Source organism: Lagenorhynchus albirostris, chromosome 11, assembly GCF_949774975.1.
Source record: "Lagenorhynchus albirostris chromosome 11, mLagAlb1.1, whole genome shotgun sequence".
NCBI classification, from domain to species: domain Eukaryota; kingdom Metazoa; phylum Chordata; class Mammalia; order Artiodactyla; family Delphinidae; genus Lagenorhynchus; species Lagenorhynchus albirostris.
The window spans coordinates 95499019-95511518 of record NC_083105.1 but is presented as its reverse complement, the minus strand read 5'-3'; the positions used below and the strand labels follow the sequence as shown (position 1 = coordinate 95511518).

General features: G+C 44.0%; 1 protein-coding gene across 7 annotated transcripts in view; it reads left to right on the top strand.

The window, feature by feature from the left end:
• The window catches only part of ETV6 (ETS variant transcription factor 6), a 241102-nt gene that overhangs the window by 110994 nt on the left and 117608 nt on the right, over window positions 1-12500 (top strand). The window contains exon 1 of one of the 7 annotated variants that reach the window (XM_060166890.1): window positions 7350-7368. The exons of the other annotated variants lie outside the window; for them this stretch is intronic. The gene's annotated coding sequence lies outside the window, so the exon portion shown is untranslated. Of the gene's footprint in view, window positions 1-7349; window positions 7369-12500 lie in introns of those variants that run through there. 7 annotated transcript variants of the gene reach the window in all.

Sequence of the window (12500 nt, the reverse complement as noted above, 5' to 3'; positions counted from 1 at the left end):
CTTTTAAAAGTAAATAGTCATGATAGCAGAGGATACCTTGGATAGAGATCATGAATACCTTATGTCCCTGAATGTCTTAATGAAAATTAGTTTATCAAATCGAATCTTTTGAAATAGAAGATCCGTGGTCAGCATGGAAGGTCAAGGGAGGGGGCTGAGTTGGAAATAAACTCCAAACTCCATGATTTTGCTGGGGGCTGGCTTCCTCTTGGAGGAGACAGACCTAAGATTAGATGGAAAATCCAGACCCCTTGATGTAGACAAAACATCGTGAACCTGGACCTCTGAGACCAAGATGAATAATCTGATACTTACTATTCCTGGCTGTGGGTCTCAAGACGTTGCCAGAATCCGTATTGGCCAAACACTGTTGGACCTCTCTAGCTCACTGTCAACATGAGAATGTGTAAGTCATCTGCATTTTCTTGAGAGGAGCGGTGAACTTGGGGCTGTACATCTGAATCCTTAAGCTTTTCAACCATTCTTACCAAAATGTCTCTACCTCGGGGATGACTAATTGTTCGATTGCACAGGTATAAGGGAGCTGTTAATCCACATCTCAAGCCGAAGTGGCCAGGAGCGTCTTGGCTTGTGTGGAAATTGAAGGGGCTGCCTGGGGGTGGGTGGCTTGTATGAGGAGTGGGTATGTGGTCTCGGGAGAAAGATTCCTCAGAGCTCTCCGTGTGGAGCAATAACTTCCATGTATTCGGTGCTTACGATAGGGACTTTGCACACGGATTATATCATTTAATCCTCACAACAGAGCTATGAACTGAGTTTTATTACCCTCACTTTACTGATGAAAGGTCAGGTTTGAAGAGGTTAAGGAACGTGGCCGAAGTCACAGAGCTAGTAGGTGGCCGAGCAGGTCAGACCCTCCACTCTGCACCTTTCTTCCCAGGCTGACCCAAAGACCTAGTCCCTAGACCATTTTCTTTAAGAACCTGAAAAATAGTGTTGGATCCCCCTGTGCGATCCAACTGTGGTTAAAACCTCATAAGTTTTAGAAAAACAGAATCATTCACTAAACTAAAATCACAAATCCACTCCACGAAAAAGCATCCACCACAACCCCAAACCTCAGTGTTAATATATTCAGATTTCAGGGGGCTATAGGAGTCTAGCTAGTCCCTTAAATCTCTCTCTGCTTCCCGGTAAATAATATCCCTACTGAGTCCTGGCACACGAATAGTGTAATGAGATCGGACCCTATTGCTCTGCCGTTCAAGTTCAGTCTTAAGTACAGGGTGAAAATCCAGGGCTGCCTTAGTTCCTCATCTGTCTGTGTCTCTCTCTGTCTCATCGCTTGTGACACAGTTTGTGAAGTTCAGTATCACTCCTTCGTTTTGTGCTTTAGGTTTCTGCGTTGTTTCCTTTTCACAACTTTTTTTTTTTTAATGAAGTGATTTGAAATGGAAAATTAAAAACTTAACTGTGAGTCTCACAGTTTTCTGCTAATGCCTCTGTACTAAGAAGCTTCATAAAATATTATATATTATTCTTCACTTCAGCACAGCTGCTCTGGGCTCTCACCCACTTAGTCATTCACAGTATGTCTGAGAGATTAATTTTTATAAGGCTGTGGTTTGGGATATTTTCTCCCTGTCCATGTTTTACTTCAAATCCTCACCGGGGAAGTTGGTGTAGAAAAACCCCACCACCCTTGATCAAAGGTCATTTGGCCATACAAGTGCTTTAGGAACTATAACTGGCTGTTTTATTTTTGTGCACCCTCTTCGTTTGAAATTCTGCAGTCTTTCTACCAGAAGTCTTAAGTGTGTGTGGGCTTGAGGACAAGAATGAGTGCTTTGTGTCGAAGTGCCCGTGTATGATGTAGGTATGTCTTCGGAGATGCCTGTTTCTTCTTTTTCTTCTTCTTTTTTATTTTGGAGTCTGCGCCTTTTGGAAGAAGCGGATTAATACACACAATTACCTCAAATTCTGCTTTAAATAATCCTGTGCAAACAGTGCAAGCTCTGTTTCCTCTTCAGATTAGCCCCCTGATACTAATTTAAAATTTTTAAATCAAAGTTATGCATGTATAGAGTTTAAAAAGTTAAATAATTCTGCCAAACTTACAGTTAAAAATAATCAGGGATGCCTATTTCTTGATGAAAGTGACAGGTACGGATTCCCTCGTGGAGAGTTAAAGCTCTGGGTGTGACTTGGAGGATTAAAGCTTAGGATGGTGGGCGCTGGCTGGCACAAGGGCTCAGGAGAATGAAGGAGAGGGAGGAAGAGGGGGGCCAGGGACCATTTCAGTGGGGTCCCCATCCCCTGGGGGGAGAGAGCCACACTGTTTATCCCAGCATCCCAGTCGGAGCCAGCAAGCCAGGGGTGTTTTCAGGACTCAGCTGCCAAAGTTTCTTGAAACAGCTCTGCTCAAAGGCATATGCTGGGCTCACTTCTGAGGGAAATTTCCTTTTTGGGGAAGTTGAAGCAAAGGAATTTCCTGTGTGGGCAGACAGAGCTTCCTGACTTGAAGGCTTCTTGGAAGGGAAACAGTTTCATAATGAAATGACAAATTAAAGACATACCAGCCGGGTTCACTTCAAAACAGCTATTGAGAGTGCGGGCAAAGCCCTATTATACTCCCTCACAGAACAAAAATAAATCCCATCCTGACAGGTTTCTGAATGCTGGATTATATCCATCCCCCCACACCTTCCCTCGCAGCCCTCTGCATCCCCCTTCCTCCCACCCCTGCCATTAGAAGCCACCATCTCTATCTTTAACAGCTCTGCGAGCAGCCGGCAGGGAGGCTGGGAGCATCTCTCTCGCTGCCTTTCTTTGTGGCTTCACCCAATCCTGACCTACACGGAGGCCTTATAGGTTCTGTGAGAGCCCCATGCTGCCAAGACCCACAGAAATGACCTTTTTCTTTCCCCCTTTGACACAAAGCAATGATTGAAGATGTTTTCAGCAATGGGGTAAAAAAAAAAAAAGCAGCCATTTCCTCAGACTGGCCTTTAAAATCTTGCAGGCAGTAAATGGAAATGCTCTTCTGGTCTTGGGAGCCGGGTCTGAAGTCTGGTCTGTAGAAGAAAATGAGGGTCTGCGCTGGGCGGATGACATCCTTATATCTGAACTTATAATTTTATGTAGTTTAGTCAGCCTGAATTTTTTTTAACTTGACATGAAGGTGCCTTATGAATTAAATCCCTTTTTTATGGAGCAGACCGGGAGGAGGAACGATGGAAGTGTTACTTGGGGTCAGTGTTCATTAGGCTTAAGCTAATGAAGTGGAAGAGGCACAGGTTCTGGAATCAGATGTCTCGATTCAAGTGCCAGCTCTAACAGTATAAAAACGAGCAGCGCCGCCTTGGGCGAGTCGGTTAACTTCTTGGTCTCGGTTTCCTTATCTCTAAAATGGGCACAGCAACACCTGTTTCACATTGTCGTGAGGAAATTCGATTATGATTTCAAAAACACTTCATACACTCCTCTAAAGCCTTGGCCAGATAGCACTGTTTCTGTAGTCACTGTTGGGATCTTTGGGGATTGAAATACCACATTAGGTTGAAACAGCAGAACTGTAGAATTTGTAGGTCAGTTTGGCAGATGTTTATTAGAGATTTTATATGTGTGCGGCATGCTTGGGTTCTGCAGGGGAAAATAACAGTGTGAAGTTTAGAGGGGGTCACGTGGTGTGGCAGAAAGAATCTTGGACTTGGGGTCAGGAGGCCAGGGGTCAATCCTGGCTGTGAGTCAATAGCTCTGTAGATCAGGGTGAGCTATTTAACCTTTTTGAGCTCATCTGTAAAATTGGGGGAAGTCCAACTCTTTGACTTGAATAAGTTCTGTTCAACTCTGACATTGTATAATCAGTTTTAAGAGGTCCCTGCCTTTTGCTTACAGGATTTATTCTGAAGAGTAAGGAAGAAATATCCCCTGTATAACAGCTTGTCTGATGAAGAAACTTGCATCAGAAAGCTAGATACTTTTAATTAGTATATCTGACGTAAACAGAAAAAAATTGAGGCTTGCCAGATGTGTCGGCAACAGCAATTTGTTTCGGGGTGTTTCTGAGTGAATGCTGACTTGAAAATTACTAGGGTCATGGGTTGAACGTGGCAGTTTCCTTAAGAGAACTTGTCCCAGGATTTTGGTTTACCTTCTTCCAGCTGCTCCAGGGGAGACTCAGTATGTTTCCAAGTTGTTGTTTATTTAAGCCGTTCCCATCGTGGGTATCCTTGTCCAAATAGGCTTCCAAGATAGAGGTCATGACGCTGACTGGTCCTGCCAGTTAGGTTTTATTATGTGCTGATATGTAATTTTCGGACTGCCACATTATTCTTCGCCTCATCTTCCGTTTGTATGAGTGAAGGACTATTACTAATTTTGCCTCCAAACAGTCTTGTCAGCACCCATTTTTGATTTGACGAAACCAAAGAGCTAGAAAAATGAGATACCGTTTAGAAGATCACAGATGCAAAATGGTGACAAGTCTAGCCTTGAGTCAAAACAGCTGATGCTTTGTTTTCTTTTGTTTTTGATGTGGACCATTTTCAAAGTCTTTATTGAATTCGTTACAATATTGCTTCTGTTTTATGTTTTGGTTTTTTTGGCTGCGAGGCATGTGGGATGTTAGCTCCCCGACCAGGGATTGAACCCGTACCCCCTGCATTGGAAGGCGAAGTCTTAACCACTGGACCGCCAGGGAAGTCCCCAAACAAAACAGCTGATGTTTTTGGGGTGTGCACTGTGTGTTGCTGGTGCTTTAATAAATCGTCTCATTATTGTTTTTCTCCCGAGGAGTCTGAGAGGTAGGTGATACTATCTTCACTTCACACATACAGAAACTAGGGCTTTGAAACATTAAGTAATTGGCTCCAGGACACAGAACTGGTCAGTGGTAGAGTCAGAATTTGAGCGCAGGTCTGTCTGCTCCCAAACCTGTGTTCTTCCGTGCATCTTGTCTGTGTTGTCCATTGTTATGAAATTGACCTCAGTGCGTAGAAGTGGAGTTAAACCTATACCGGGTCCCTGAAAAGAAACAAAACTAACCTCGTAGTCATCATGCTCTTGTAATGGCAGAAAAGCCTGCAGCTTTCCAGTGTGGAAAATCGTATACCTGGGCATAAACTGAGCAAATACAGCCCTGCCCCTTGCCTCTGGAAGAGAGCCTGTTTGGGTTCATCCTGGGGCCAAATTGGCCTAGAACCTCACTGGCCAGCTCTGGCCACACCTTGCAAAATAGGACAGAAGTCTGCTGGCCGTGTTTCAGGTGGGTAAGAACAGTGCCCCATGCCAGATTGCATCCTTTTCCTTGTGAAATTCCTTGTGAAATATTGTTTGTGGCTATCTGGGCTTGTTCGGAAGAAAATTCAAATCTGGTTCTATTCGAGAAGCGTTGATTTGAAGAAACACTATGCTCAGTGCTAGGAATATAAAGATGAGTAAGGTAGGAAATCAGTCTAAGGAAGAAAAAACTTGGATAGTCATTCAACAAAACCAGTAATTACTGAGCTCCTACTGTGCCGGTAAATGGTAATTATAAAAGCTAAATAAATAACTAAAAAGCTTCCATCCAAGGACATGTTTTAAGTCTCTACAGAAAGAACATGTTTTGTCTTGTTTCTGCTTGATTTTATTAAATTTCCTCTGTACAAGTAAGCTTTCAGTGTGTGCCCTATGGTTTAAAGCCCAACGTTGTTTTATCATTTTTTTTACTTGTTTGACTATCATGAAAATAGCTCCGGAATTTCTCCTCCTCATTCCCATTCTTAATCTCACTTTTCTTCCCCAAAGAATATAGACTTTCAAAATTATTTTTCAATAAAGGCCACAATATTTTTAAAAATTCATTTATATATATATATGTGTGTGTATATATTTTTAACATCTTTATTGGTAAAAATTCATTTATATTTAAAACACAGATAACATGCTGGAGAAAATCTGAGAGAAACATACGATTTTGATGGTGTCTAATTATAAAAGACTCAGAGTACATTGGCAAATGTAGCAAAACACTTAAGTAGGTGTCGTATGGAGTTCACAGTAAGGGGAGAAACGGTGTCACTTCTCCTGCAGAGAAATGCAGTCTCTCATATTAATCTTTCGTTGGCCTTTAGCTGCCAGTGGGCTCTTTCAAAAAAAATTCCTTTTCTTCATTACACTATATTCCGCATTTGGGCTTAAGGTGGAAGAAAAGAAAGTACTGTTGAAATGTGTGACCGAATCTATACTACGCTCCTTTGCTCCTCTGGTGAGGAAGTTGGGGGGTGTGGAATAGACTGATTGATTATTTATTTTGTTGATTAGTTATTTTGTTTGGACACGAGAAGCAGGGAGGCGGGGCAGGTTTAGCGTAAGAGCTGGTGTGCACTCTCCTGCATCCCAGTCCCTTGGATGGGATGATTCCTTGGATGTTTTCCTTACCTGGCAGCATCGCAAGGGGCGAATCCACTAGGAGGAAGACCATATTAACAGAGGAGTTGCAGGACCTGAAGAGGTGCTACAGGGAGCGAGATGACTGACAGGTGGATGAAATTCAATATCCTTTCCGTTCAAATTAAAACGAAAAGAAAGTTGCTACTTAATAAGTTCCAGTTCTAGCCTCTGTTTAATATTCCCTGCCCTTCATTCAGATCAGCAAAATGTCAGTGAGCAGCTGTGGGGAGAAAGAACTGAATCCACTGGGCTTGAGCTCCCCAACTGGACCGCCAGGCCTTGGATGTTGGGAGTTGACAGTGTCTAACCACGTGCTTAACAGGTTCACCGACCATCAAGTCCCCAGGGGACCGAGGCAGTGGCCCGGGTTCAGCTCTAGTTGTGCAGAGCAAGGAAGCTTCACCTCCTTTGTTCAGCTCACGCTGTTGGGAGCTGGAGTTGCCTCTGTCCATCATAAATGCAGCCAGAGAACTTCATGTCTGCATGTGGTCCAGGCCCAGCTTGAAGCCTGAGCTTCTGAACGTGAGCCCGGCAGTCCCAGCCTCCCTTTCCCTTCTGTAACTCCCGGGAATCCTAACAGGGAGGTCATATCTGTCCACTGTCAGCCTGATGCACCACAGCCCCTGCTCCCTCTGCCTGCCCGCCAGTAACCTTAAGATTTAGGGGAAATTAAAATAGACCTTCTTCTGGAAAGGTACCGAGGTCTCAGGCACAAATGTAGCTTTTTTTTTTTTCGCTTTTTTCTACACTAGAGAAAGAAAGCCTTTTTGACTTCTGTGAATAAAGAATAAGCAATGGCTCTGTTCCACCCTCTTGGTTGGTCCAGAGCACTTGCACAGGACTCAGAGCGATTCTGACAAGGCTTTAACTGATGACAGACATCAAGTCTATTTGTCTTTGCATTAGACACTGATTGTGACAGCATTGCCATCGACCTGCACCATCTAGGAAAGAGCTCCAGTTTCTGAAAAGGTAGGGATTGACTCTTAGTAGTGCTTTAACAGTTCACAGCTCACAGGAATGAGTAGACACTGTGTCAACAGTGCATTGCTGATGATCAGTAAGTGTTAGGTGGGAATTCCAGTGGTGTCCTCCCCCCACATTTTACTTTTGGTTCCTTGTCAAGTAATGTAATAACTGAGTCCATAACTCCAACCTAGGGAGCAGTTGCTGTGTGCGAACTTTGTTGTGTTAAAGTCTTGAGACACCCTTGCCTTACTTCTTGTCTCTGAGTATTTATACTTCTAATGACATTTAAAAGTCAATCTCCAAAACTTTAGAGCTAAATCCTAGCAGAGGTGAACTTTAAACTGGGGGAAGTTGGGGGTAGAATAATCCTTCTGGGAGTCAGAATGAGGCACTTGTGTGTCTGGACTGTGGCAGGTTTATTTGTTACCAGAGCGATCTCCATGGTAACAGGTCAACATGGCGTCAGTGACAGCTCTACACTCAGAGCTTAAAGTTCCCATGAGAAAGTGGATCCTCACAGCAAATAGAGGGGAAGAAATCAAGAAATATGGATGTACGATCCCCTTCCTTACAGAGTTCTGATCATGCAGTTTCAATTCAAATAACCAATGACATGTCCTATTTAACCACTTGGGTTCCTCTAAGTAAACCAAGACTCTTCACAGAATGCATGGTGTTCTCCTGAATTTCAACTAAACGTACACAAGGTTTAAACAGGCTTTCACAGCAAAGGACTGTGTTGCAGTGGAATGAGAGTATGACCTAGAGTCAGGAAGCCTGGCCTCTGGACCCAGCTCTGACTTTACCTGCAGGTCCTTACTTTCTAGCTTCTTGAGTTCCCACCAGTTCTAATAGTCAATCATCCAACTATACTGAAAGCCCCTAGTATGATACATTGGCAGTCAAAAAAGATAGCTGATTAATGTAATACGGTGTGCCATCCCATCACCATCAAAGCTGCGATGATGTTGGGATGATATGCGTGGAAACTCTCAAACACTGAAAGGTGGAAGGTGGGATTCATCTCTATGAAACATTCATCTCTGAAACGAACAACCAAAATCTGGAGGCTGGGCGGCCAACAGAAGAGTTTGTTTTTCTGGAGCCTTGGTTACTAAAGGTTATTAGTTTGAAGAAAGAATCGGCAATCAGTCACTTCTCTTAAGCCACAAGAGAACGCTTGTGAATTTGGAAGAACAATTATGTAATTTAATAATTTCTTCCCTGGGGAATCTTATGACTCAGTGATCAAAGGTGTCAGAGGAGTGAAGGGAGTTCTCTGTGATCAGGTCTGTGCCCATCGCTGGGCTTGGGCCTACTCTGAAGTGAGATCCTTTGTGGCCAAGACCACAGAGCAGTTGGGTGATGGGTGATTTGGGGGGATGGTTTCTGTCATACACATTTAAAGGGGACCAATTTTTCCCCCCAAGGGAAATTTCTAAGAAATGTATTCCTAGGGCTATGGGGGAATTAAACCCACTGTGAGTCAAGGAAGCAAGTGCCTATTTCCTTTATAAGGCAACTAATGAACTTGATATTAACCACAGCAAGCCGGCAGCTCCCTTCTACCACCAAGTCAGAATAGTTCTTTACCACACTTTGCAAGGTTAAAAAGAACAACTAGTAATGGTAGTGCTTGGTTTAACCTTGTCTTGTGATTCTCTCTGGTCTGTCTTTAACCAACAGAAGTCTAAAATTTTTATTTTAGATTCATAATATTGGAAGAGCTGTAGATTGTCCACATTGTAATGCTACTTCCAAGATCGGTTTTAGGACATGCCATGGTCAGGATTTAAGTATAAAAAATCTTGATCTTACCGTTTTCCTTGTCACTTCTTTGTCTTAAGTTTACTTCGTTGACATAAAAACACTTTTTATTTAGTTCAGCAAGAGCTAAAACAGCCATATATATATGTATGTATATATGTGTGTGTGTATATATATATATGCATGCATGTATATATGTCCATATATATGTATATTAGTAAAGATCTTTTTGCCTGAGAATCAACTGTGCTGAGTCTGATCTGTTGAAAATGGAAAAAAAAAATTTTTTTACACATATATACATTCTTTTTTTTAATATTCTTTTCCATTATGGTTTGTCCCAGGAGATTGGATATCATTCCTTGCACCATACAGTAGGACCTTGTTGTTTATCCATCTAAACATAATAGTTTGCATTTACCAACCCCAAATTCCCAGTCCATCCCTCTCCATCCACCCCCACCTTGGCAACCACAAGTCTGTTCTCTGTGTCCATGAGTCTGTTTCTGTTTCATAGGTAGGTTCATTTGTGCCATGTTTTAGATCCACGTAAGAGTGATATCATGTGGTATTTGTCTTTCTCTTTCCGACCTAACTTCACTTAGTAGGATAATCTCTAGTTGCATCCATATTGCTGCAGATGGCATCATTTTGTTCTTTTTTATGGCTGAGTAGTATTCGAAAACGGAAAAATTCTTGAAGTGGTATCAGAATGAACAGGACGGAGAGTTAGAATTTTAGAGCGTGGTTTCTTTATCGTACAATTCCTATTCTAGAACATTAGCCGTCCCTGTTCCAATGTAAATCTGCATTATTTTATTGATACGTTAGTTCATATTTTTGATTCTGCTTAGAGATAATTGAGAGTCATGATCCCTTTTGAAGGAGACTTTCTACATGGATTCATCCCGCTAAGCCTGTACTCAAAGCACCTTTCCATAAGCTCTGGCTACTACGGCTTTCAGAAGAAAAGGTTCTAATAGAAAAAGAATGGCAGTTGAGGAGAACAGAGCATGTATTTATAAGGAGAGCATACTTCATTCCCTCAAAAGAACAAATAAACAAACCCCAGAATCTCAAGCCCAGGTGTGGGAAGGAAATCCCGTCAGGTAAGGTTTCTCTGGAGCACCCTCCCCCGTGGCTACGGTGCACACCCCTGTTTCTGGGGCTGCAGTAGGTTGCATTTGACCTGAAAGTTGGGAAAGGGAGCGGCCTGCTGCTGTGTTGACGTGTGTGCTCCTCCGTCTTCTGGTGCTGCCACCGAGAGCGAGAGAGAAAGAGAAGAAAGCGGGGAGGCACGGCTGCCGTCACGGGAAGGAGGGCAGGTCTGGAGCCCTGACAGCAGAGGGGAAGGGCTTTGGGAGCTGGACCCAAAATGGCTGACGGGAGAAGAATGGGAAGGAAAAGGAGAGGTGTTCTGGTTGGTTGTTTTGGTTTTGCTCTTAATGAAAGAGGGAGAGTTAAATGAGGAAGCAGGGTGAGTTGGAAAGTTCTGGGCAGGTTCCTGTCCAGGGTTGAGTGATGTTCTTCCTAGTCGGCAAACTACCTTGTTTTGTCTGGGCCTGAAGTAGAGCCCACCACCTGGGAAACTGCATGGAGATCTTGCGTTTTAACCACCCAAGAGAGTTTACAATCAGAACACGGGGGCTCGTGCAGATGGAACTCAGAAAGTCAAGGGCTGGATTTGGGTGAAGAGGTTACGGAAGCTGTATCATCAGAGTGCCCTGCACACCTGTCCTAGCACTTCAGAGATAGGAAATCACAGGGTCAATCTGCATCTTAGGATGGGCGTCCCAGAACTTTATTGGTACTTGGAGCAGGTCCCGTCCCCACCCCACGACAAATGAACGAATGTAAATAAATGGTGTTCAGATGTCCGTTTATCTCACAAAAGCCCATATAACTCTAACCTATCTGAAATATAATACCGGTAAGACCTGTTTCGACTCACCACCTTTTCAAGCATAATTTATCTGACATGCCCAGTACACTGAAGAGCACACCATAACCACCACCCTGTCCCTCGAAGGAACTTGGGGGGGAAAACGAACAACTGGTAATGTGTTAAGTGGCCTCTGACGGAGGGAAGACGCTGCTTTAAACAACCCCTGGGGATTCAAGATTATGCATTGGAGGACAGAGGCCCCACGGGGCAGGCTAGGGACTTGGTACTCCCTCTTCCTACGTGTAGGTCTCTACTGAGTGTCTCTGATTAGCAACTCCATGTATAAAGACATGATCTCTGCAGATTTGGGCATGGTTAGGTGCCTTCACTGTGTGCTGTGTCCCTAATTCTCTACCCGTGTATGGTCGTGTCACCTTGCACCTGAGGGTCATTTGTTTCCTCGAGTCAAAACTGTGGTTTTAGAGCTCAGCTGTTACTGATTGACAGTCAAGGAAGATGCTGGGATCTGGAAGGGTAAGGCCGATGTTCCCGGTACTATGAACCTTGGAAGGTAGTGACAGAAACGATGGCAGAGGCAGGGAGACTGACAGTGTGCGACGGTCTCCCTCGCGCCAGTTCTAATCCCCCCGCAAAGTGATTGTAGAAGAAAGCTTAGCCATTCACAGCAAACGTTTACCAGACTGTTTTTGCGGCAGGCCCCATGGTGAGGGCTGAGGTTATCCTGTGAATAAAATATAGACACTCCTCTCTTTATGACTTGTTAAAGTGTCTTTCCGAAAGTTTGTGTTCACAAATATTAACTGAGCACCTCACGCGCCAGGCAGATGTTAGGCACTGCAGAAACCGTGATGAACAAGAGCAGACGGATTTCCCTGTTAATTGGTGGAATTTACAACCCAAGAGGGGAGACACCCAGGCACCAGAAGCGAACGGAAGACACCCTCACCGCCCTAGTTATGAGTCCTCATCAGGTCGCTCCCTGTGTTGATTCTGTCTACGTTTATAAACCTTCCTGCTGTGGCACCTGATAAAGCACCACGCAAGCATCACATCCGAGAAATGGTCAGTGAGCCGCTAGTGTAGCAACAGGAGTTCCCTGCCCCAAGCGTCGTGGTCGCACGGTGTCCATGTCGACGTACCATCGACTGCTTGACTGTACTGATCTGTTTCTGTTTCTTGTAGTTCTTCAGGTCTGTCGAAGCTACTGTGATCTGTTTTCGACCGAAGTTTTCTGGAGTGTGGGGAACTGTGTAATCCACTTTCTGCCCCACCTGCTGCAGCGCAGGGCACCAAGCCTGCTAACTGTGTTTGATGGTGATGCTGAAGGGGATAACTATCACCAGTACTGGGTGTGCAAACCAATTTACCAGTGGTGGAGTTGTCAGAGCTCAGCCTGGGAGCTCAGAGTGGTGTGAGAGAAGGAGCTTAGGATCTGGCCCAGGGAGTTCTGGGGTGATGGAAA